This window comes from Rhipicephalus microplus, unplaced genomic scaffold (assembly GCF_043290135.1).
Source record: "Rhipicephalus microplus isolate Deutch F79 unplaced genomic scaffold, USDA_Rmic scaffold_28, whole genome shotgun sequence".
Lineage (NCBI taxonomy): Eukaryota > Metazoa > Arthropoda > Arachnida > Ixodida > Ixodidae > Rhipicephalus > Rhipicephalus microplus.
Genome location: NW_027464601.1, coordinates 5539922 through 5567160, shown reverse-complemented (window position 1 = coordinate 5567160; position 27239 = coordinate 5539922). Strand labels below are relative to the sequence as shown.

At 45.8% G+C, this 27239-nt stretch overlaps 1 long non-coding RNA gene across 1 annotated transcript in view; it reads right to left on the bottom strand.

The window, feature by feature from the left end:
- The window catches only part of LOC142786696 (uncharacterized), a 112165-nt gene that overhangs the window by 23812 nt on the left and 61114 nt on the right, over positions 1-27239 (bottom strand). Inside the window, exon 2 of the long non-coding RNA XR_012889119.1 lies at positions 14271-14445. This is a non-coding gene — a long non-coding RNA (uncharacterized LOC142786696). The remainder of the gene's footprint in view (positions 1-14270; positions 14446-27239) is intronic.

Here is a 27239-nt window from a genome sequence, read left to right as displayed (position 1 = left end):
GAGCTAAGCAAAAGCATGCTTACTATACCTCAAAATAATATAAGATTTAAAATAGTGCTAATTAGAATTACGTCTAGGGGCTGCACACCTAAAATGACCTCAGTAATTTCACGCAAGATAACTTTCACCATTCTACTGAAACCTTATCAAGACCGCGCTGTTCATTATGTAGATAAGCCCTATCTATTTAGTGTATTCAATATAAAACAGGGGTGATGCGTTTTTCGCTTCGTAGCAGACCAAACAGATGAGTAGACGACCGACATAAAAAGCTGGAAGAAGGTTATCGCAACCTCCTTATGGCGCCACCCTAGCATAATTAGTGTACGCTCACAAAAATCTTCGTACGGAAAGAAGCTGCTGCATTGTCTACCGCGTCAAAGCAGCAGCTTCTTCCAGGATAAAACGCACAGAGGATCAGATACTTGCGTGTCTGATCCTACATGCGTGTTTGTAGCCATTTTTATCAGGGCTGTTTCACGTTCTTCGGACTGTCCTCATGTCACGGCCACCGTAAAGAGAGCTTGGAGCAAATTTGTCGGCTCCAGTAGCTCGAGTTATCTTGCATGGCGCCCAAAATTCTTTTGTAACGGGCATGAGCCACCTGAATCACCTACCTACACACCGCTTTAGTGCAAACTGTTGGTTTTAGCTCAGAGCCAAAATAGCTGAACTAAACTTCATGTACCCAATAACACATTGCAAACTAAATATTTATATAGCTACATTACTAACTTACAAGGAGGCGCTTTCATACATATCTATGACTTTTGTAGCCCTAATCCATAACTCATAGGTGTGAAATACGCTGCTTAGTTTGCAAAAGGCATTTATTTGTTGCTTTTTTCCATGCTCTGATATTTTTGCCCTAATGCTCACACGAAGTTATTATGTTACCTGTCAGCTTTATTCTCAATGTTCTAGTTATATTTTTGATTATTTTTGTATGCCCACTCTTGACATGATGCAATTAGCGCTGCAGTATGTGTAAATAAATAAACAAATAAAACATAAAGAATATGAGTAGATATGTGGGGTTTAACGTCCCAAAACCACCATATGATTAAGGGAGACGTCGTAGTGGAGGGCTGCCGATATTCCGACCACCTGGGGTTATTTTCCGTGCACACAAAGCTGAGTACGTGGGCCTACAGCATTTCCGCCTCCATCGGAAATGCAGCCGCCGCCGTCGGATTTCAATCCCGCGACCTGCGGGTCAGTAGTCGAGTACAAACCATACAAAAATTCTCACTGAATACACAATCGATGCGGCTTTCTTCGAATATTTATTTTATGCTATTCACTAATGAGAATGGTATAAGCTTCCCATACATGCAATAGGGAGTATATCATTGGCCAACTTCTTAGCTTCACTTGGATCATTAAGTTCTTAACTTCGCCATGTAATGTTCACTTCACTCTTTCTTTTATATTTTTTTGGCTCATAAAACCGAGTCCTAATATGTTTTCTTCTATGGGAAGCACACACTGAGGATATGCAGAGCTAGAGCGACGTGTGTGCAGCAGCTTTTCGCGTCCACCTCTGCGTATAAAAAATTAGGGGACCCTTAAGCTCCACCTTTGAGAGTTGAACGCGATAGCGAAATCCGGCCCCCAATGTGCCCTTCAATCGCTAAGAGTGTACTTAATAATATATTGTGTTACATACACACACACACACACGCATGCGCACACACACGCACACAGTATATCGCACCAGCGTGCGCGCGAAAATGGTACATACAGGTTTTTCATCTAAAGCAAGAGTTGCATGGCCTCCAAGATACACGCTGCGCGCACGCCATCTCAAAGGCCATAAAGAGTTTCACAATGCCTCACACATAGCAGCACTTTATCTTGCGTTTTTTGTTTGCATGATCAACGCCTCTGGAAAGGCATGATATATTTTCTGCTAGATGAACATAGGCGCCCATTTTTAAAGCTGTTTGAAAACTTCTGTGTATTTTAGCGGCAATGGCTGCACTATGCGGGCCTTTTTCGACGTAGTTTGAGGCCTCCGAAATGCGCCTACAAATCGCCGAATGGGCTCGTTTTTGTTCTGACATCTGTCAAACTAAATGCGTTAAAGGGACCCTGAAACACTTTTTCATGTAACCAGGAAATGAATTCACTAGAAGAGCTTATTTCTGAACGATTTCAACGCCAAAAAAAACGTTAGGAGTCCGTCAAGTGCGAGTGAGGTTACAAAAATTTGTCGCATGCTGCAATTGCACTATCTCTTCTCTCGTCCCGACAAAACCACTGAAAGCTAAGCAAAGAGGGGCAGCAGGACCAAAGAATATACCACGCCTCTAGACCTTGAACACTGTGCCCCATCGCTCAACTACCCGCGGTGGTATAGTGGCTAAGGTACTACTTTTTTGCTGACCTGCAGTTCCCGGGAGCGAATCCCGGCTGCGACAGCTCTATTTCCGATAGAGGCAGAAATGTTGTAGACCCGTGTGCTCAGGTTTGGATGCACGTTAAAGAACCCCAGGTGGTCGAAATTTCCAGAGCCCTCTACTACAGAATCTCTCATAATGATGAGGTGGTTTTGGGACGTTGAACCCCACAAATCAAGCAAGCACTTCTTTTCCATTTGTGTGCGTGGCTTTTTCAGTGTGATCGCGCGCGCACGCGTCTACAAGTAGCGGCCTCCATTGGCGACCTCAGTAACCTCATTTTTCGGTTGCAGACGCACAGACAATTTTTCGCTCACAATCTACGGGACCCACACCGACGGCGGGATTTCTGCGACACGAGCTTTAAGGCTTCATTCACACCGAAGGCGGCACGGCAAAGCTGCGATGTGGGATTTTCTAAGTGGCGAGGTGGCGAGTGCGTGAACCAGTTCAGATCACATGCCTTTTTCTTCTGGCCGTGCGGAAGAAGAGGCGGGTATCATGCGATTTTGTGCACCTGCCACTATGACGTGTCAGTGCTTCTTCCAAACGTACACCCGTGCCACCACCACGCCTTCGCTGCGCGGCGTTCTGATTGGCTGCATCAAAGCGGCGAGCCTCGGCAGGTGGCACAAAATTGCTCCCAGTGTGATCGGCCTTGCCGCCTGGTTTTTCTTCCGCTTTCGCCACCTCGACAGGAGGTTTTTTCGCTTCCCACGTTGCCACCTCGCCACTTTGGCCACCCCACCTTCGGTGTGAACGAGCCTTAACGCTGTCGCGGTAGTAGGTGCACTGGTGCACTGCCTTCGGTGCCAGGAAGGACCAACGCTGCCACTCGCGCTTGCTGATTTCTACGACCCTGAAATCATCGTCGCCGTGTCGCTTTCGCGTGTTCTTGAGCATGGAGGAAGGAATAACTGAGGCGAGGCCCTGTAGTATCCTTATGAATTGCGAGAAGCGTGGCGGAACTGAGGTCAAATTTATGGGTCAAGCAAACAAGTATGGGGCAAACAAAACAGCAGACGCTCCGTGTCGTGCTTCGCACTGGTTCGCTTCTGCGTGAGTCATATTCCCGGCGTAAACTTAACGCCAATTCTGTGACTTCATTCAGTAAAATGTTGCGAGCACACGTTTTCCAGACTGTTCGTCCTTGGCAGGCCCGAGCGCGGCGTGCTGAAATAGTTCGTGGAGTGTTTTTGTGCAGAAGCACCGGCAGCACCTGCACGTACTTTCTGTAGTCAAAATCATTCAGCCCCTGCATCACCGTATTCGAACCCACCAGGAAGTAAATTACGCTTTCTGCTCCCCGTAAGGTCTTTTGTTTCTTTTTGTCGAAGCAGGATTTTCCATTCTACGGGCGATTAGGAGTACTTAGCTCGTATGGTGTCAGTATAGCAATGCACGATTTTAAGAGCTTGCTTCGTAGCTATTCTGTGCAACGCCAACTTACTACTTGACGTAACATGACGTCGAATACAAGACACCATTGTATTGTTCACGCAATCGTGCACGTAAAGTGTGTAATTTTAGTGCGTACCTAACATGCAGTGAGCACACACCGCACAATACTTAAAAACTTAGCTCATTACCACAAAAAATTTATTGTCCTTTAGTATAAACGACACAGCTTCTAAAAACGCAATACGATGCCTACTACAACAAAAACAAAACTTGCCTATGTTTTAAGTTGACACAATGAGCAAGAGCCCAGAGGAGCTTACAGCCGAAAGCTCCGCATGCAACTATTATGCATTACTGATCAGCAGTGGAGCGAACGTACGTTGAAAGCGACATCAAGTATTTACGGCAGTGCACGCGAGTCGCACCAAGCACACACAACCACTTGGAATTGCGCAGCTTTCCTAAAAACAAGCAAAAAGAGCAGCGTTCACATATTGACTGGCCGCCGGCGCTGCTTCTAAGGCCTCCGAGCGGCGTAGGTTGCGAACTATTTCTCTACTTCTCCGCTAGGAGGCGGCACGGGTGTTCACAGTTCAGTTCAGACTGGCACGGTGGATGGACGTGTTTTTTGAGTGCTCCCAATCGACTGCGCTGATAAGTGCTTTTGCATGTTCTGAGCTTGCCTTTAAAATTAATAATGCAGCAGTTAAAATCTTTGTAGCACTTATTACATTGTATTTCTTTTTCGGGAGTAACTCTCCAGGTTTTCACTAGTCTGTGTGTGTATGTGTGTGTGTTTGTTTCATTGTGTTCTTTTTCTCTTGGCACTCTGTGGGGGAGAATCACGTACATAGAGAACGCAAAAGTTTGTAGTAGAGCTTACATTTTTCTTTTTAGTAGGGCAGGGATCGTGTTTTGTAAAACACGTGAGACACGTCATAAGGCCAATTGATGTCACAAAGACATAATTAAAAAGGCTGTAGAGTGTTCAGGACGCAGGGTGGGTTTGAAAATGACGCCAAGTGCAGAACCGAATGGAGAGGAGGCTGATGCCAAGTGTAGGCAATGTGAGGTCCACGAAAAAATGAAGAAAATGATGGTTGCCAAGTGTGAACTGCTGATGAGAATCACCGAGCTGGAGACTGCGTTGGCGACAGAGCAAGAGAAAACGAGTGCTATGGGAGAAAGGCTGAAGTCCGCCGAGGAAGCATTAGCAAAGGTGAACAATAGATTGGCCGACGGAGAGAACTGTAGGGCACCGGCAACCAGAACGATTGAGAAAAAAGAGCAAGCAAGTATAAAAAAAACAGGTTCAGCCGGTTCAATTGTCGCAAGATCCGACTTCAGCGAAGTAGTGGTGGGGCTAGGATGGTACACAGCAGCCAGCGTCACAGGTGCAAGTAACCCCCAAGTGCAGGACGCTTCAGCTGAAGAGTCACAGCATTTGATAATCACCGGGGACTCGAATTTAAATCGATGGGCACAAGCAATCACAGAGAGGGTAAGAGGTGACAAGAGGGCTGCAGTAGGGACGTTCCCAGGGCGCAAGCTGGAAGCAGTCATAAGGCAAGCGAGCGCGAAACTCAAAACTACAGCTGATAGACGAAAAATCGTGATAATTGCAGACGGTTCAAACATGTCCAAATGAAAAAAAAACAACAGGACTAGTGACCAAAGAGGTCACTAGTCCTCTTTGGTCACTAGTAAACAGGTCGATTACATGCTTGCCGCTTCTCCTCAGGTACAGGTAGGTATATTGTGAGGAACCGGTTTATTCGGCCAGGCTCGAGCTCAATCACGCTGGTGATGATATTCTTAGATGAAGAAGGTGTACAGGTGATGATGATTACAAAGAGAATAAAGAGTCATTCGCTTGTCGCGCTCACACTAATTCCCCCACGCGGTGAAAGCGGCCGCCCGGTCGCTTGACAGTATTATGAAATGCGTCGCGCATAAGGCTTTAAACGAGATACGTGCACTATCTCTGTTCGTCGGCAACGATGATCAGGACTAGCGCTAAGAGGAGAAACGCGGTAATTGACAGGAGATGTCTGTTCGACCACCGTGTATGGCCCAATGAAGTGACTGATGAATTTGTCGCATAGGCCGGGGATGCGTAGTGGAGTCCATAGAAGAACTTCGTCACCAGGGGAAAAACTCACAACACGGCGAGAGGAGTCGTAGCGAGATTTTCGAGTGTCTTGAGAGAGGCCGGTGTTAACACGGGCCTGGTGACGGCAGTGTGCGAGACGAGATAGGAATTCTTCAGAGAAAGGAGCCGTCGAGGGTACAGGGGCCGAAAGGAAAGAGACATCCAGAGCGAAACTCGGCGAGCGACCATGGACGAGAAAAAATGGAGAAAAGCCGGTAGTGCGTTGAGCAGCCGTATTATAGGCGAATGTCACGAAGGGTAGAATTGCATCCCAGTTCGTGTGGTTGGGGTGAATGTACATGGCGATCATGTCCGATAGGGTCCGATGAAACTGTTCAGTCAATCCGTTGGTCTGCGGGTGGTAGCTAGAAGTGGTCTTGTGAACAGTGTTCGAGGCACGCAAAACTTGCTCGACAATGGAAGATAGGAAGACTTTGCCACGATCACTGAGGAGAATGCGTGGAGCTCCATGACGCAAAAAGATGTGGCGAAGAAAGAAATCGGCGATCTCAGTGGCAGTCCCAGATGGTATTGAAGCTGTTTCTGCGTAGCGGGTAAGGTGGTCGACTGCCGTGACAATCCAGCGATTCCCATTGGATGATATAGGAAGAGGGCCATACAAGTCGATTCCAACGACTTCAAAAGGTGAGGCGGGACAAGGAAGAGGTTGCATTAAGCCAGCCGGAGCAGTTGTCGGTCGTTTTCGCCGTTGGCAATGGACACAGGAGTCGACGTACTTAGCGACGGCTGAAGAGAGGCCAGGCCAAAAACAACGACTTCGTATTTTGTCGGAAGTCTTGTGGTAGCCTAGATGAGCAGCGGTTGGATCATCATGAAAGGCTTCCAGAACTTCACGTTGCAGAGAACGTGCGATGACGGGTACCCACTTGTTGCCATCGATGTGGTAAATATAGCGACATAAAGCATCACCGACAAGCTTAAATCGTTTAAGTTGGCGACGGAGTCTGGCGTTTGGAGGAGTAGTAGAGCCGGTCAAGCGGTCAACAATGGTGCGGCAGTATGGGTCGACACGTTGTTGCTAAACAAGGACGGATAGGGTGGCAGGTGATGAACTTAGCGCTGCGATTGGAGAGGTGCTGTTGTTTTGGAGTATCGATGGTGAATTGCTTCCGCTGGGCAAAGGACAGCGCGATAGAGCATCAGCATCTTGATGCTTCTTCCCAGATCTGTAGGCGACATCGAAATCATACTCCTGTAAGCGAAGCGCCCAGCGACCAAGGCGACCTGATAAGTTTTTCAGCGATGAAAGCCAGCATAGGGCGTTATGGTCGGTCACGACGGTAAAATGACGGCCGTGAACATATGGTCGGAATTGTTGCACTGCCCAAACAACAGCAAGGCACTCCTGCTCGGTGATAGTGTAGTTCTTTTCTGGAGCGGTAAGAGCACGACTTGCGTAAGCAACGACGCGTTCGCGTGAGTTTTTGTCACGCTGCAAGAGTACCGCACCGAGACCATGACTACTTGCGTCGGTGTGAAGGATGGTGGGTGCGGTAGAATCGAAGTGGCACAGAACCGGATCCGACGTGAGGGCTTGCTTCAATGCCGTGAAAGCGCTTTCGCAGTCTTCGGACCAAATGAAGGGGACGTTCTTTGCGAGGAGTTGATGGAGCGGAGACGCAAGCTCCGCGAAACTACGTATGAAGCGCCTGAAGTATGAAGATAACCCAAGAAAGCTGCGCAGGTCCTTCTGACGTAGTGGACGAGGAAAATCGAGGACAGCGGCAAGCTTCTCAGGGTCGGGCCGAATTTCTTCTTTGCTGACAAGGTGGCCGAGAACCTTGATTGTCTTGCTAGCAAAGGTACATTTCTTGGTGTTAAGCTGTAGACCGGCTTTTGCAAGGCATGTGAGGACTTCGTCAAGACGTTGTAGATGCTGCGAGAACGTGGATGAAAACACTACTATGTCATCGAGATAGCACAGACATGTTTTCCATTTTAAACCACGCAATACGCCGTCTATCATGCGTTCGAAGGTGGCGGGCACATTGCAGAGTCCAAAAGGCATCACATTGAACTCGTACAACCCATCTGGTGTTGAAAAGGCGGTCTTCTCTTTATCAGACTCCGACATTGGTATCTGCCAGTAGCCTGACCTAAGGTCGAGGCTGGAAAAATACTCTGCGCCCTGTAATGAATCCAATGCATCGTCGATCCGAGGGAGGGGATAAACATCCTTGCGCGTTATTTTGTTTATCGCACGGTAATCGACGCAGAAACGCCCTGTCCCATCTTTCTTTTGAACGAGAACAACTGGGGATGACCAGGGACTCGAGGAAGGACGTATGATGTTGCGTCGTAGCATGTCTGAGACGTTTTCCTCGATGATCTTGCGTTCTGTCTGAGACACGCGATATGGACGCCGATGTACAATACGAGAGCCGCCAGTCTGGATGCTGTGAGTAGCGGTGGTAGTCATGCTTAGGGCGGGCGAGTTCACGTCAAATAGAGAACGGTGTCTATTTAACAGGGCGAGCAAATCTTCAATTTGATCAGGTGTTAAGTCATTGCTTATTGTCGCCGACACAGGTGTGGCAGAGGCATTGAATGGCAATGATTGCGACTTCGGAACATCGTTGTGGTTGTTGTTCGGAAGAGTAACAATCGCAACAGGCTCACTGTCGACCGCGCAAGATACTGTTGAGCCACAGGGGAGCAGTACACACTCGGGCATTTGCTTTATGGCGGTTAGGTACGTACACCCATCGAAGAAGCGAATAAGCCCCGGTGTGATCACAATTCCCCTACGTAGGGTATGACCGTAAGGGAGAATTAGTACGTCGCCATTCACAGTGTCGGTGCAATTAACACTTATAACTTCTTCGATGTATGGCCGAAGTACATAATCTGACTTGGTGACAAGGCGGATGCGTCCATCTTGTTCAGGTGCATAATATGCATGATAGCAATATGCATGATAGCGGAGGTACCAGTGCATGACGGCAACCTGCAAAGAGCGGGTCAACGCAAATCAAGTGATATGGCGGGTGAGTCGAGAGAAACGCTTTGAGGTGGTGGAAATAAACAGAGAGGCGGATAGGTGGGGTGGTTTTCAACAAGACAGAATTCACTTCCATGGGCGGCTAGGTCTTGAGGTGGGTTGGCAACTTGCCGGACGCGCAGTAGCCTTTTTGAGAGGTACGCGGCTCCTTCGGGGTGCAGGATAGCAAGTGACAAGGAAGACAACCAGGGAGACTCTTTGACAGGTGGTATGGACAGATAGGATTCGAAAGTGGCACCAGTATCTAAGATAGGTAGAGTCAGGGGCATAAAGAAACGTGCCCATGAAGGCTGAGCCAATTCAGACATAGGGTATTTAAACAAGCAAAGAGGGAAGAACAAGCTGAAGGGGAAATAGATAGAAAAACAGCTAAAGGAGGAGAGGCTGATGGTATACGGTTTTGTACAAACACATCTTAGGGACATGTTACAACCTCCTGACAATCCCAACTACGCGTGATATTATTGTTATAGAACAGAAGGCAGCAGAAAAGGGGGTGATATTGAGGCATTCATTATTAAAAGTGCAGACTGGCAAAGGGTCAAGCAGAAGTGCAAGGAACATTTATGGCTAAAAGGGAAAGTGGCTGGGCAACTGACACTCCTTGACTTGCTGTACCTGTGGACGGAAGCAAAGGCCAGAGAGAAAAACCAGGCATTGGTATCGTGTATCTCAAAATACATTGACGATATGGGAGGAGAGTACGAGTTAATTATAATAAGATATTTGAATGCGCCAATGGAAGATACAAATGAGTATACCGTACCAACAGGCAAAAATCTCATGAATATTTGTGAAAGGCATTATTTGATCATTTGCAACAGTACCAAGAAGTGTGAAGGGCAAATAACATGGCAGGTAGGAAGTCTGCAGTCGATGATAGATTACGTACTGATGTCACATAGGAGGTATGATATGATCAGGGAAATGCACATAGATGAATGTGGCTACAGAAGTCTGGGTAGTGATAACAAACGTATCAAGCTAGGTTTTAGAAGAGCAGTGAAAGTGTGAAGAAGACCAGATTAGCAACTACAGGAAAATTTTTATTCAGAAAGGCAAATAGAAATAGCCATCAAAGAAATTGAGAAAGTAATCAGTGAGGATAATAAAACAGTGTGGACATACACGAATCTAGTTAGACTGCTTGAGCTAGAGCTTGCTAAGGCACGTGACAAGCCACCCCGAAAAAGAAGACACAAACACAAAAGTTGTTGGGATGAGGAAGTTAAAAGAGCCATAGAAAACATAAGGAAGCTCCTAGGAAACACAGACATGCTAAGCAGCGGGGTGAACCGACAGATGATGTTAAAAGAAAATGGGAAACCTTTCTAAGCTGTAGAATGGAAGCATTGCTTCTGATCAATAAAAAGATTAGAAAAAAGGGACTTAGTGGCTCACAGAAGAACACAAAAAGGATAGAAAGGCAGCTGCGAAATTTTGGAACCATCTAAACTCCTTAAGAATTGAGACGAGCTTAGAGCAGAGGTTTATAACGAGAACTCTATGTGATAGCCTTGAAGGGGATGAAGCTATTGAATATATAAGAAAAGGTGTGACAAAAATAAGAAAAGGTGTGACAAAAGTGCTTTATGCACCACAATAGCCAAGAATGAATCAACTGGCGCAATGGCTCAATTTTTACAACGAGAGTGAAAAGTGGCTGAGAAGAGGGTTCCTAGTAGTATATGAACAGACCAAATGGCATTCCAATTATGCTGATACAGACATTGGGTCCGAAGTGTAAGCAGACTTTGAGAGAGGCAGTGAGCAAAATAATAATCGATAGTGGAGTACCCGATGAATGGAAACTTAGCAGGATGGGCATAATTTCATCAGGAAAGGGAAGAAAGCTGAAATACACAACTACCATCCTATAACAGTGACATCAGTGGTCTACAGGCTGGTGATGCAGATTATGAAAAAAAGCCTGCAGGCATGGATAGAGGATGAGGGGGTGCTGGGGGAACTGCCGAGTGGGTTTTAGAAACATAGGAAGTTGGAAGACAATCTGTTCTCACTGATGCAGTGCATCGAAATTACAAAAAAGGAACACAGGCCCCTCTGGCTAGCAATTTGCAATATCAAGGAAGCGTATGATAGCATGGTTCAAGAGGACTTGGAAGGAGTACTGGACACACTAGGAGTAGAAGATGGGGTCACTAATCTTTTAAAGATATTTATAAAGGTAACAAGATAGTTCTAAAATGAGAAAAACAGGTATCCAAGCCCACAGAGGTGCAACGCGGGCTTGGACAGGGGTTTCCTCTGTCACCCTCGTTATTTATGATGTACCTACAAGGATCAGAGGCCAATTTATAGGGAATTGGACTTGGCTTCAACCTCTCTTTCGTCAAACAAAGAAACCTCATTGAACAGGTACTACCAGCATTGATGTATGCAGATCAAATAGTGCTATTGGTTGACAACAAGGATGATTTATAGAGATTAATGGACATCTTCGGTAATGAGTGAGGTAGGTTAGATTTCAAATTCAGTAAAAAAAATTAGCAGTCATAATTTTTGATGATAATGAAGCTAGTGAGCTTAGATTACACGAGGTCACGCTAGAGATTGCAGATAAATGCAAATATCTGGATGTATGGATAAGCAATAGGACCGAGTATCAAACGTAACACAAAATATACGTGGCGACTTGAAGTAACAGGAATGCCGCAGTGATGAGAAACAGGGCACTGTAGATTTACACTAGATATGATGTTGTGAGAGGAATATGGACAGGGGTCATGGTTGCTGGTCTGACATTCGTTGATGTGGCCTTGTGCAAGAGATCAGAAGTTCAAGCAAGATTAAAATTTAGGCAACGTGGAATAGGTAGGCTTGCCTTAGGAGCTCACGGGAATACAACAAATCAGGCAGTACAAGGTGACATGGGATCAACATCACTTGAGGGCAGGGAAGCTAGCAACAAGATAAAATTTGAGAAGCAATTGAGAGAAATTAAGGAGGAGCGTTGGGCCAGAAAGGTATTCCGCTATTTGTACATGAAGAATGTCGATACAAAATGGAGGAAGCGAACCAGAAAATTGACTGGTAAATATTTATAAAACAGCAGGGGGCAAAAATCAAAACGTTTATAGGTTAAGAAGAAAGTGGATGGAGCTGAGACCAATATGTGGAGAATTCGCATGTATAAGAAGTCTGCACTAGAGATCTACCAAACTTTTAAGCGAGAAATTGCCAAGGAAAGGATCTCTGATGATATCCCGGGGTAAATCTCTACTGTTTGAGGCCAAGCTGGTAGTATTTCGAACCAAGACATATTGGGCAAATTACGAAGGGGTAGCCACTGTATGCAGTGCGTGTGGAAAAGAGGAGAAATTTGCCGAACACTTGATAATGTTCTATAACGGGCTTCACCCTATGGTTCAAGATAATGGAGCAGAGTCTTTCAATGCACTGTGGTTTAGGGACAGAAATGGTAAAATAGACTTTAGGCGTGTAGAATTAACTAGAAAGAGGTTATCTGATTGGTGGCTAAAATCAAGGCACGAGTGAAAATTAAACCCTTCACTGCCAAGTACGTGTCTTCAACCTCACTAATAAAAAGACGAAATTATTAAATCTAGTTTTCTGTTCACTAAGTATTAAAGCTTGGTGGCGTTAGCCACCGCACGATTTAAAGGGTCCAGCCATATCAATTCATTCATCCATCCACGTAAAGAACCTACACGGCGGCTACATGAGTATGTCGTCAGGGCCTCTCCTTAGTTTTTCACTTTTTCTTCCTCCGTGCTCCAGAGCCATTCGTACCGTACGCTGCGTGCACTGATCATTTGTTTGTATTTCAAGCCTCTATCGTCTATGCCTTAACTACGGATATGGTGAAGCAAGCCCAATAGGCACAGAGGATACCCAACGTGGTTTTCGCTCCCGCTCGCTAGAGTAACACGCGCGACGTTGGTCTAGTCATTGATTTTTTCAGCGTCCTTCCGTCTAGCATGTTCTCGTGTGTTTTCATTGGTTGTGCGCTATTTCATTTTCTCCCAGTGGTGCGGCAGACGGAAAGCAGCTGTGGTCTGGGATGATCTTGCTAACTGGTGGCACGCAGGATTCATTACTCTAGCCGGCTTACTTGCTGCTGCCACAACAGGTGCACACATTTCAGCATGTCATTGGTTCTGTGAAAACACTACCGAGACGTTGATGCTTTAGATGGTGGGGTGAAGCCCCAGAGAACTCACCCTTCGAGCAACCCCAGCAACCCTGCTGCTGCCATTGTAGTGCAGGGTTCCCCACTACTGACATTGCGCTACGTTAGAGCCGTGAGAAGGCGGTTTCCATTCGGCAACAGCAGACATGAACTTCATGCATGTACTGTATCAGACACGTTAACTATATTCTCGAGATGTGGCACCCTGATTACTCAGAGCATACACCTCTAAAAACACTTCACTGCCACATTACTACCCACGTAGCTCAGGGCAGTGGGAAGGCGTAGCGCTCGAAGGTGCACCTGAGGTGTGCTAGGCAATCATTCTGTATTCGCAGACCATCACTCAGACAGCCTTAGGAGTTTCTGACTAGGGAACCATTCCGCGGTTTGCTTACTTTCTCAATGAAAAAAAAAACTTTTGTTTTCTATAATGACATGAGTCATCTTCAACAGGGTGTCTTTCCTAAGTGGTTCGGAGTGCTGGCATGACTTAAATGTATATTACTTTACTGCCAAGCGGAATCCGTGGGTCCAACTACTGCCTCAGGTGTGGTTTACACAGATTGCTTTTATTTTATTTTTACGAATCACCAGTTTCTGCTGCAACTTTTCTGCAATATGGCACTAGTTCACGATTTCGGTTTAGGCTTTCCGAATTTGAGATTCGTATAGGGAACATGCCGTCGACCGTAGTATGAGGGCATATGCCACCATTCACCGGTAAGAAGCGTTTCACGATTTCGATAAAAGAAAAGTCGTGTTATTCACGACACGACTTGTGAGTCTATTTCACCAATTATTTAAGTCCTCCTCTGCCAAGTTCAGCATGTCCGAAGCTAAGACAAGGACCACGAAAACGCGAAAGATAAATATGAGTAGTGAGGGTGCCTTTCTTACCCAAGAAAAGTTTCACATTTGTAACAATTAGACGGATTGAGTGTCAATGGTTCTAGCTGAAGGAAGTACGTGTTATAAGCATCATTTAACACAGTGAACGCAAGCAGCAGAGGCAAACATATTTTCAATAGGTTGGTAATAAAACCAGTTTCAATTACGAGTAAAGTCATATTGTATTCTTAGTCATTGATGAAACACCCTTGCAGGCGTTCTACTTACCATGACCGAGAGCACAGGGACAGTAGTGTATGTAGACACCAAATACCGGGTATTGCGTGCACCTATTTCGTAGCTTAGAGTAATGTAGACAAATCGGACCTTGTCTTCGGCTGACGCAGCACAGCCCACTGGCACACTGCCTGGTGTGCTCACAACTTTGCTTAAAAAATCGCTCCTGGAATAAACAAGGAAATGTTCATTTGCAGAACAAAGCGCTATGTAACGTACTGCTTATTGCATTTTATTATATCAGCCCTTGATCACGACGTCAAAGAACAAAAACTTCATTTATTTGGCCACGAAAGGACGAAATACAAGAAGATGAGACGACCAATATAGACACGCTTTAGATTAGCGCCCAACGAAGAATTTGATTACCAAGAACTGAACCAGGCAACCTAGAATTACTCAATTCCATGGAATTCGGCCACCATTATAAGTGGCGCACTCAGTGCTACGGTAGCCTTCAGCACCATTATCGGTCCATCAGTAAACTGGGATTAGCTTGGGCACTGTCTGCACCACCCAGTGGCGTTGTTTTCTTTCAACACTGGCCAGTCTGGCTAATACGAACGTGGCGGCAAGTGACGTGCAGAAAATCAGCTACTCTAAAAGAGCATGACGATGGCGTACGAAAAGATCGGGCAGAAACCTAGCGTTGCACGGCGGGATCGCAACATTGGGAGATTTTGTTTCACCAAACCGGCATTCTAGTTGGAGAGAAATGAAAGATTGAACGTGAACCACTTCAGGCGTACCGTGGTGGAAGAAATTGGCACGTCTGAATTGGTGAGCCAAACCACACCTTGGTTGTTTAATGGCTCAGGTACTCAGCTGCTGACCCGCAAGTCACTGGATAGAATCCCGGCTGCGGCAGCTGCTATTTCGATGGAGGCGGAAATGCTGTAAGCTCGTGTGCTCACATTTTGGGGCACGTTAAAGAATCCCAGGTAGTCCAAATTTCCGGAGCCCTGCACTTCGGCGTCTCTAATGACTATATGGTGGTTTTCGGACGTTAAACTCAGATTATCTACTGGTATTCGCGAGCCATCTGTCCGTGTCACAGAATGAGAATTGCTGTTTTTTTGAGGGTGTTGCAAATTATCGGTTCGATGATTGGTTAGATTGTAGTGCGTGCGCATGTGCGGGATAGGGCGTTTAAGAAAAGACAAATGTGTAAATAAGTTCATTGTAAGTCCAGCGACAATGTGTAATTAACTGAGGGCGTTTTTTTTCAGTTTCGCAGGTTTTTCTCGCGTGTAAACAGGAACCAAACGGTCTAGCTTTTTCACAGTTTTATGATGATGTGTCTGTTTGGTACCTTTTTAAAACACACACACACACACACACACACACACACTATATATATATATATATATATATATATATATATATATATATATATATATATATATATATATATATATATATATATATATATATATACCCTATCGGAAAAATTGCCATGGTGGATACTGGAAAACACGGTGGGAGTAGTGGAAATAATAGTGGGCATGGTGGAAATTATGATGGCTATGGTGGGACGTAGCGGAAAATATGGTGGTTATGCCGGGACATACTGGGTGGTATGGTGTACAGATGATGGGTAAAGTGGAAATGATGGTGGAAAGCAGAGGCTAGATAGTGGGCAATAATGGGACACTCTGCCCACCATTGCGATAATGCTGGGAAGCCCTATACATATGGTGGGTGGTGCTTATTATGGTGGGCTACATGGTGTACCAAGCTGAGAAACTCTTCCCACCATTGCGATAATGCTGGGAAGCACTAAGCAGATGATGGGTGCTGCTTGTTATGGTGGGCCACATGGTGTACCAAGCTGAGAAGCTCTGCCCACCATCGCGATAATGCTGGGAAGCAGTAAGCAGATGATGGGTGGGCTTATATAGCGGGCAATTTATATAGAGTACCAAGCTGGGATCTCTACACTACATGTTCTACCACCAAGATTTCCACCAAAGGTTAGGCCTACTGACCGAGCCCGTGCAATTGTGTTTTCCGTGCTTCCGGGTTTCAGAATACAGGATTACGACGATTAAGTACGACAGTACAGCGCAGCAATATGACATCAATCAACCTAAATGAAGCATTTTTCATTGTGTGTGGTGTCCACTCAAGAAGCAACAAACATCGATGCGACGCGATAAAAGCACTCCCAGAGAACGTAATTAAGTGTCTTCTCACCGACAGCCGCCGGTCGCACTCGCCGGCACTTCTCTAGCTCTTGTACGAGAACTCAGACGTGGCAATTCGTGTGCTTGGTGAACCAATATGATAGCGTAATGTTTCCGGCACACTGCATTTGTTTTGGCCAAGCCGTTATGTAGTTGTTGCTTTAGCCAAAGAGCTACAGCATTGCGCTAGCGCGACCGCCCTCTACACTGCACGAAAAGCATCCCAATACTCAATCAAATAAATTAGGCGGGCGTATCTATGGAATGAGCCTAGAAGCGTCATAAAGCGTGAGCAGATGTCGCCCTTTAGAACGAGCGCGAAACGGATATTAAACTTGGCAGACCCCGCCGGTAAACTGTTGCTGCTCCTCAGTCCAACTTGGTTTTTTTGTTATTGAAGTTGTGAATTGTAAAAAAAAATAGCACTAGTGCCATTAACATAGTGGCAATCGTTACAGGCTGCAGTTGCTTGTGTTTAATAAATGTGCTATTTTTAGTAGCAGGTGTAGATCTTGTCTATGTTGTGTACACGACAAACATAACTCAAGTTGAGCCTTAGGTTTGTATGCTAACTAAGTATTTAACACACAACAACCGTCATGTTGGTGTGGCGCAGGTGTCAGCGTCTTCGAATGGGAATCCGCAGGTTGCACGTTCGATCCTCCGTGGCGCCTTGTTTTTTTTTTTACGGGACGGGTGTTTTTTCATACCGTTTTTATAGAATTCTTTTTTATTTTTTGTGGCAGCTCGTCACGGTGATTCTGACGTCAGTTCGCGCTCAAGTGTCGCCGGCACTGCAGCACCCACCATACCCACCATGTGCCATGGTGGGCGTTTCCCACCATTCACCCACTACATTAATCCACTATAATGGTGGGTGGTGGTTTCCACCATGCCCACCATTCGATTTTTTCCGATAGGGTATATATATATATATATATATATATATATATATATATATATAGTCAAGTAGATCCTCCGTGAGCGGTGACAACGTGGTTTATTTCGACGTGTCGGCCTAAAGTCTTGCCTTCATCAGGGTTGAGGGTACACTTTGTTGGTGCTCAGCTTTATGCAATCCTAAATCAGAGGGAGATAGAGAGAAAGAGGGAAAAAAGAAGAAATGAAAAAGAAGAAAAAAGAAAAAAAGAAAAAAAAAACAAAAAAAGAGAAAATAGGGTGGACTCCCCAGGGCGCCCCCTTTCCCTCTTCCTTTCCTTTTCCTACTTCATCTCTCTCCCGTTTTTCCTTTTCACCTCTAGGATATCTGTGGTCTGTGCATCCTTCTTTTCACTAACACATTGTTCCCGACCAGACGGCGCCTCCTGGCTCTGGCTGTTCGGTGTGGGGAAAAAGAGCTTTTTTAAGAAGTTTCAGCCTTTAACTACTCAGAGCCTCGTGGACATCTCGTCGTTGAAAGAAAGGCACTGCATATTGCAGCAAAGGTTGGCAAGCGGGGGCAATGTGAGTTCTGGCCCGCTTCTGGATTAGGCATGCAGTAGGGGCCTCCCTATTGTGCACAGAGTTGCTGCTGCACATGTCATGCTTGGCACAATTGATTGAAAGTAAGGTAGAAACAGTAACATACGACAGCTGTAAGAGTTGTTACATTTGGAAGTATTTTCAAGTGTCGAGTGCCCGTCGCAGCAGCAGTGCTGTTAACTCAGTCATTATTGTCATTAAAGCTATTATTGTTTTGCAATGCTTTATAATCTGCAAGTGTACCCGGATTCTCATTTATTCCTCTATCGAGAGTGTTAAAACGGTGGATAAGGTATGACTTTCGTTGTTCAAGTTCTCTGTTTGATTTAGGTCTCCTTTTTAATTATAGTTGCTGATAGTTTGTCGAATGCATGGTCGTGAAGGTTGAGATGTTTTCATAGAGCTAGATTTGGGACTAATTTTGCATGGGCTCTGTGATTATTGAAACAAATTCGAAATGGTCTTTCTGTTTGTCTGATGTACTGCATACTCCACGCTTTTCATCCGAGTATGTATACCACATTAGAGGAATGGCATGTTAGGCTTCCTCGTATTTTATCAAAAACCTGGATTGTGTGATGGTTGCGTTGTCTGTTTCTCGCATCGCTTCACATACAAAACATCCTGACTGCAAACAAGTTCGGCATGAATTAATAGGGGGTGAAGTATTGATTTGAGAGTGGACAACTCTGTCTTTGAGGTTGCGTGGTCGTCAATATATGACGCCAGGAGCAGATGGGAATGCGTCTTTCAGACGTTCACTTTGTTTCAGCATGTTGTTATGTCCATTAAGAATTTTGTTTACTTTGGGGAAGTTTGTGCTATAAGTTAAGCCGATGTTTTTTCGTTGCGGGTATTCTTGCGGTGGTCGCTTCATAAGTAAGTCAATACGCTTCAGTTTTGAAGCTTTCTGAATGGTGTCATCATTTACATAGGCAAAGTATTTTTGTTTATAGAGCATAAGTCTTAGCCTTTGTGAGGTCGTGTCAAAATCAGCGTCTTATGAGCAGGTTCGCCTAAATTGGTGAGCCTGGCTGTATCGAATACTGTTTTCACAGTTGCGTGGGTGATCGCTTTCGTAATGGAGGTATTGTTATCGATCCGTTGGTTTGAAATATAGGGTTGTAGAAAGCTTGTCTTCTCTATCGTTATGGTAAAATCAAGAAAACATACGGTTGTTTGCGAGTGGATGAATGTAAAGTGCATGTTTGCATGTGGAGTGTTGTAAGTGTCGACAAAGCTGAGAAGTTCATCCTCGCCGTGGGTACTAATAAAAAAGATGTCATCTACGTATCTTCTGTATAAGAGTGGTTTCAATGAACTTTGCGTGAGAAATTCGGATTCTACCTTTCCGATAAACATGTTGGCATAATCGGGTGCCGTTTTAATGCTCATAGTGGTCCCACTAATTTGTAAAAAATACTCTTGGTTAAATTCAAATGAATTTATATTCTGAGTCATCCTCGTCAATGTTGTGGTGTCAGAGAAATCTGGCGTGTTAGGCTGTCTGCGGTCTGTGTACATGTTCTGTTATGCAGCTATGCTGTCATCGTTAGGACTATTTCTGTACATTGAGGACAAATCAAAAGTAACCAAGCACAAGATTTTCGGCAGGCATAGCTCTGCAATGTCTCGAAGAAATTGCGTGGTGTATTTTATGTACGAATTGAGAGGTGCATGAATTGTGGCTCATTAGTTTGTCCATCTACCCTGATATGGGTTCAGTTATTGTACCGATGCCAGATATAATTGGTCAACCTGGGTTACCGGGTTTGTAAATTTTTGGGAGGATGTAGAAGCGACCTGGAGGAGGGTATGCTGCTCGCATTAGTTTGTGGTCAGTGTTGGGTATTTTTTCTGCGTCCAACAGTTACTGGAGTTCTGTTGATACGATCCGGTTTGTATTCGTCTATTTGATCACCTGTGAGGCGATCATAAAATTGTGCGTCGTCTAGTTGGCGGTATGCTTCTTGTAAGTAGTTGGCCGTATGAAAGACTACAATTGCTCCTTCTTTGTCTGCGGGGTTTTGTGTTATGTCTGTCCTAGATGCCAAATTTCCCGTACTCATTTTTATCAGAATTTGTAAAATTTTAACGTTTTTCTTTTTGTCCGTGGTATTCTTGTACTATATTTTTCTGTATTGAGTTGATATAAAGGCCCAAGTACTTGTCTCGATTACTGTTTGGTGTACAATCATTTGTTTTACGACGGTGAATTGTTTCGTGGTTAGAAGGTCTGTCCGAGAAATATTTGCACAACGTTAAGTTTCTAGCGAAGGTGTCGAGGTCTAGAAGCAAGTGGAATTCGTCAAAAAAACGTTCTGGTTGGACAGGATCTTACTCCTTTGAATAGCAGTTTTTCTTGTTCAGGTGACAAACTGGTGTTCGATAGGCTTACAATAACAGTGCCATAGGGTATGTAAGATTGGTGCTCGCTTGCACAGTTGGTTGTTCTCTGGCTGGTGGTGTTGTGGTGCTATAGGACTATCCTAAGAAACTCGGGGTTGGGGACATGATCTCTTTTGAGTTCATACATTTCAGAGGTCATGACGGCTTGGTATTTATTATGTTCGAATTCTGCCAAACAGGATGATTTCTTTGTTCGATAAAGTGTTATGGCGGAGAATAGTGTTGTTCATAGTGACCAGTTACTTTACCTGCTTACCGGTGTGAATAAGAGCGATTCCTGTTAATTTAGGATACAGCTCAAAAAGGACATAATTTTCGTTTCATTTCGTCATGTTCATGTAGGTTTGTAGCGGCTGGTGTGAGGGACAGTGTCATACCCTTGTGGGCTATTCTAGCAGGAATGCACAGTCTCAATGTTGATTTGGGCATTTCATGTCTAATTCGTTTGTCAACGTGTTTTTGTATTTTAAAAGCTGGCGCACACCGGCGACTAGCAGCGGTCGCGCGACCATTTGCGACTGGCGACCAAAAAGCGACTGATGTTCACACTGCCAAAGGTTGCATGCAAGCAACCGGAAGTCGCGAAATCGAAGAGTCACGTAAAGATCTCATTATTAGTGAGAACTCTGGAGACTGGCGCCGATCAGCTGATCGCCGGCAGCTGAATTAGTGGAGCAAACCGAGCGCGCCACATTTATTTATTTCGTCCGTTCTAGCACAGCGTTCCCAACAGCGTCAACAAGTTCGATTCAAGCGAAGAACAAGAGATTGTCATGGTGTTGCTGCACTGTGCCATGGTGTCATGGCTAGCAGCACAGATGCCTCCAAAAATGGCAGCGTATCCAAGAAGTGGATGATGGATAGTGGGGCGAAGCATCCGTTCGTCTTTTCGTTCTCGCTTCCGTTCATCCATCCGTGCGTCAGCGTGGCCACCCGTGCGTCCATCCACCCGTCCGTGCGTGCGTCTGTTCGTGCGTCCGCACGTTCATCTGTGCGTCCGTCCCTGCTTTCGTTCATGCATCCGCTCCTGCGTCCGTCCATGCGTCTATCCGTCCATGCAGTCATCGATACGTTCGTCATGCATCCCTCTGTGTGTCCGTTCGTCCACCTATTCAACACTCCAAGTACTACCATCTCGCATCGTTTCAACGCATCTTCCTCATATTGAAGCACCGCCATCCAGCAGACATTCCCAGGACTGAACGAGAGGAGGCACACGCACACTTCCTTACGCGTTGCGCTTCGTGTCCACTTCCCACCTTTAACCACCTCGAGTTCATGGTATATAATAGTTCGCTGTATTCATGGCACTGCGGCCCAACACTAGCTAAACCTTTCTAAAACCTAGGAGGTTACGCCCAGTGAGTATAACGTAGGAACCCTTTCTTGTCTTCTGTGCGTTGTTGATCAATAAAAAAATTCGCAGCGTGCGCGTTAACTAAATGCCGAATTCTCCTGTCTCTCATTCCCCCTTAGCAGCCATTGGCATCTGCATTGAGCACTATCTTTTATAGTTCAACAACGCCAGAAGAAATCTCTCACCACCACCACCTTGGAAGTGAACGTGTAATACTGGGTACACTCTACTACTACGGCTACGAGGGACGAATGGGTGCCGCTATAAGAAGCTTCGCGATCAGTGTTCCTATTTAATTGTGCCAGTGCGGCTCTCACCGACGCGTGCGTCCAGTGTTTCGGTGGCGTCCATTTGACGTCTTCCCCGCATTCAGGTTCCCCGGTGCTTCGGCCGAGACGTCGCCATCCCTGTGGCCCCTGGGAGGATGGCGTCGAGGACAGTATGCACCCCGCCAAAAGAACATTGTTTCGCATTTACCGTCTCTGAAGGCGTGGTCAATGTCGATAAGATCATCGAGTGTCTCGAAGAGACGACCGGTAGCGAAGGGGTGTTATTCCTGCAACACCTCGGTGCTTTGAAGTTCTTGGTAGCAACGAGGACAGCGGAACAAGCCACCAAGCTCATGGTGAATTAAGTTTTTGTCCTTCAGAAGAAAAAGTTCAAGTGAAAGTCGGCGGCCCACCAAGTGTATTCGTGAGTGTGTACAGGCTGCCGCCGTACGTACCCGATGACGCGGTCGTCATTGTTTTGCAGCCTTTCGGCAAAGTACGTAGTATAACATATGACACTCGGCAACAACGTCACTCTACATTTACCGGTACACGAGTGGTGAAGATGGACATGGCAAAGCCCACACCGAACTTCCTTTCAATCCATAGACACCGCGTTATGTTGGAGTACCGTGGCATGCATCACGTCTGTGCGCGTTGCCACAACGAAGGCCACATGGCCATGGCCTGTGCAGCACCTTTTTGTCATAGGTGCAGCGCATAAGTACACGCTGTGGAAGAGTGTACTGAAGCCTGCAGAAGGTGTGGAGGTGATCGCCCTGCCGAAGAATGTTTCAAGTGCAGATCATACGCAGACGCAGCTCAGAAGACGCCGTCGCCGAGTGTCCAAGACTTTCCAACAATTGAAGAATCCTCTTCAAGCTCCTCAAGTGTGACCAAGCAATCTAGAACCTATGAAGTACTGCGTCCTCAAAAGAAAACGACACGAGTCAAGACACCAGACCACTGCGATGAAGAGAGCCTGCCCGATGATTTCGTAGACGCACAGTCGGAAGACGCTACTCGCGTCAAGCCGGCCAGTACGCCACACGGGCTAACTTCAGATGAACAGCCCGCTCAGACGCAACATGAACAACCAAAGGAAGTTCCACGGAAACGTCCAGTGGTTTTTTTTTCACTAGTAGGCAGCATCGAAACTTGACATAACTGCAGCGCATCAATGGCGTCAGAGAAGCGCCAAACGCCGAACGACCAGGTACCCATTACAAGAGGCATCGCAGAAAGCACTGCATTGATTTCCTCTGCCACGACAGCAATAGACGCCAGTGACAGCACACCAAACGCTAACCTTGGAATGTCGACCACCTTGAAGAACATGAACGCTACACCTTCGGCATCAATGAAGCAGCTAAGAAGCCGACCACCAATGCGGAGCAAACCGGCGGACACCGAGGTTTATACCAAACCCGAACGATCTGCAGACGCATCGAGTCCTTCGAGTTCACAACTCCGATTCAAGCCAGGCAGTGGGAGGAGCAGTGACTCCGCTAAACAGGGAACATTTAAGAAACCCCGCGTGGGATCACCACCACGGCAAACGTCACCAACTGTGAGCGAAGACGATATGTACATTTAGCATTTGGCTCTCCTTTCTCTTACCTTTTCATTCCTTTAAGCAACTTCCTAGCCTTTATTTCAACAATGGCATCACTTTCTTTTATGTGGTTCAATGTTCACGGTTTCCAAAATCCGGTGAAGCAGCAGGCAGTACTTGACCTCGCCCGGGCGCATCGCGTAGACATGCGCTTTTTGCAGGAGACAAACTTTCGTACTAAGCTTGACGTTGCAGAGTTTCAGAAAAGGTTTCAGGTAGAGGCCTTCTTCTCACTCACAAATGCACGCGCGCGTGGCACAGGAGTTGTTTTCATGAACGCAACGCTAGGGAGGGTTGCTCACTACTGTCTTGTTGACACCGAAGGCCGCATCATAACAGAAGATGTGGTACTTAACTGCAAATGAGTCAGATTCATCAACGTATATTCGCCCGTAACGATGTCAGAAACGAACGGGTTCTATAAAGGTGTCAGAAACTTTTTGATCAAGCCGATATCATATGTGCTTGTCGGACATTTCAACTGCGTGCTCGATGCTACACGAGAACTCAGGATTGCCGGCCAAGGCGCCAACAAATATTACGCCAGAGAACTACAGCGATTAGTTTAAGATCTCAAGCTGTCAGATGGGTGGTTAACTCAACATGGCGTCGGGTTCGTCGCAACCCGCGCTTGTGGCATTCACTAAAGCCGAACTGGTAGAGTTTACGTGCCCGAAGACATTTTAGCGAAACTACAAGCATGTGAGGTGGTCTAGCTTGTGCCAAGGCAGCAGAAACTCGGCTATCACGCTCCGTTACTCTTCAAGTTTAACGTGAGCACAACATCGAGAATTCAAAAAAACCATGGAGGATGGACCCAACTATTCTTCATGATGACGAAAGCATTTCCGCCCTTGAAACTGAAATGGCGGCCTCACTGGCACAAGTGGGTTGCATAACTCCAACTACATGGGACCACTTAAATTTCGCTGGCACCTCATAGCTCAACAGGCAGAAAAAGCGCGCCACGCTCGCCTCACGGCCAAGATGAATGAGATTCTCCGACGCATTCACTTATTGAAAGAGGTGGGTGAATTACGTTCGGTATTCTCAAGTACCTTGAAGCACAAAAAAATCTTCTAAAGCAGATGTCCTAGGCTACAAGGCTCGCAAGAGTAATGGACTTATCGACAGATGAAATTGAAAACTAGACATATGCGCAAAGAAACCGAGATCATCGATGCCAGCCCCGCTACATCGATGAGGCGCTGAAAGAGGATGGTACCATTGTTAACGACCCGGACGAAGTTCAAAAAGTTTTCCGAGACTACTTTGCAAAACTGTGTACTTCAGACCATGACGCACAGGACGACGAGTTTGCTGCTAAACTCTCAATCTTTTGCGAAGGTTTGCCATCGCTAGGCTCGGAAGACGGTTTTGTATTATATGCAGAAACTGATAAAGAATAGGTAAGGTATGCTTTAAAATAAATGAATATCTCCATGTCACCAGGCCAAGACGGAATACTCATAGGATTTTATCTGCGTTTCTTTGATATCTTGGGAGATGCGATGACCGATCTCGTGAATAATTTTTTGCGTGATGGCCATACACCGCAGTCCTTCAGCGAAGTAAGGGTGATTCTATTGCTGAAATAAGGTATGGAACCTTCAGATCATAAATCGTGGAGGCCCATTACCCTTTTAAACACAGACTATAAGTTAGTAGCCACGCTGCTATCACGGCGTCTGCGGCCTTTCTTGTAAGAGATTGTGTCTCCTTGCAGTCATGTGCAGTACCAGGACGTTGCGTCTTCATACCTCTTACAATCATCAGAGACCTCTTCGCATATGCCAAAGAAAAATATTATCTCAGGAGTATATATTTCTCCTGATCAGGCCAAAGCAATTGATAGAGTTGAAAATGGGTATGTTTCCGCTATTTTGCACATATTTGGCCTCCCAGAGCATTGTGCGTGACCTGTAGAAATACATTATCAGGGCCTGTCAAGCTGTCTTTATTTCAACAATGAAGTGACCAGAAGCTTCGAAATTCAAAAAGGGGTGAGGCAAGGCTGTCCGTTGTCTCTGGTATTATTCATTTTGTCTCTAAAGCCTTTGATTAAAAAGGTTGCAAACTGCGAGCGCATGGTGGTTTTCCCAATGCCAGGTAAGGAAACCTTCAAAATTGTCGCATAAGCTGATAATAATTCGGTATTTTTCATAACTTGTCTAGCATTCCTTGAAATTTTCGCTGAGTATTCCTATCTGTCTGGTGCTCTTTTAAACACGACCAAATGTAAGCCACTGCTTTTTGGAGGCTTCAGAGAACTATTGCCAGGAGACTTAAAAAACGTTCAAGCTGTTAAGCTGTTAGGTGTTTACTTTGAGGAAGGAGAGGTATAAAAAAACCTGGGATGACGTGCTCAGGAGATCCACCGATGTCACAGCAGCGGCCACTCATTTTAGCCTGTCACTAACGGCAAAAGCAACAGTCATCAAGACACAGGCATGTGCTTTTGCGTTTTACATAGCACACATCGCTTTGCTACCTCACCGTGTTACAGGACGCCTCGCCTCTATGGCGGGGACCTTCCTCTGGGAAGGGAAACCAGCAAAGATACAGAGGAAATTTTTACAGCTTCCCATAAACCGTGGAGGCTTGAGCCTCCCAGATATACCAACGTTCACGAGAGCGCTGGCTGCAAAAACAACACAGAAGCTGTTCGATGACAGCAACTACCCCGGGTACAGCATCTTGATGTATTGGAGCAGTACACTAAAAGGTACTTTCACGGCCAATGCGTACAACAGACCACGAGCAGCAATTCCGCTTAAGTTTTACAGAGCTGCCAGTGGCTTAAAACAAAGGAATCAATAGGTTCATGCAGTCTGGAAGATGTTTCATCGCAAAAAATAAGTGAAGAGGTGACAAGTAGCACACTGAGCAAAGAGAAAGAAACAGAATCCTGCACGAGAAAATGGAAACGATGGCGTTGCAATCACGTACCTAACCAGGTGCGTGAATTTGATTGGTTGAGAAGATGGAGGGCATTGCCTACACGTGACTGGTTAGCACATTGGGGAGTCGTTCCAAATGACCGCTGTCCAAACTGCGGCGAAAGAGAGACGGCCCAGCATGCTCTGTTTTAGTGCTCGTTGGCGAGGGGCGTCTGGCACATGGTACAATGCCTCTTTGGCTTTCGCACGGCACGCATGGGAACACAACGTGAGCTGTTGCAAGACTGGTCTTCACAGTAACCTTGTACGTACTGTGGCAGCGACAATGTTTATCGGAGGTACGGAACAAGCCTCATAGAGGCACCTATCTAACACTACAGAAAATTTGGCTCATTGTGTGGGATTACCTAGATCAGCAGCTGGAAACGCACGGCGAAGAGGCCTTCTTTTGACGATAGCACACACGTTTCTTCAAAGTAAGAGAGGGACAGCTGAGGTTTCAAGTTGTCCCGTACTAGCCATGCGCCGACTCTAGTATGCATGCACAAGTGTTATCCTGTAAAGTGTGATTAACTTGATTCTTTTTCATTTTTCTTTCACTTGTAACATTTGGATACCCAATGATCAATTAGATTTTGGTGCTCATTTGTAAGATGTATACACTGTCTTTACTTGTTTTCGAAGTTTTGTTTGTGTACGTACAATTTAAGTGTACAATAAACTTCCCTTTTTCGCCCTTAAA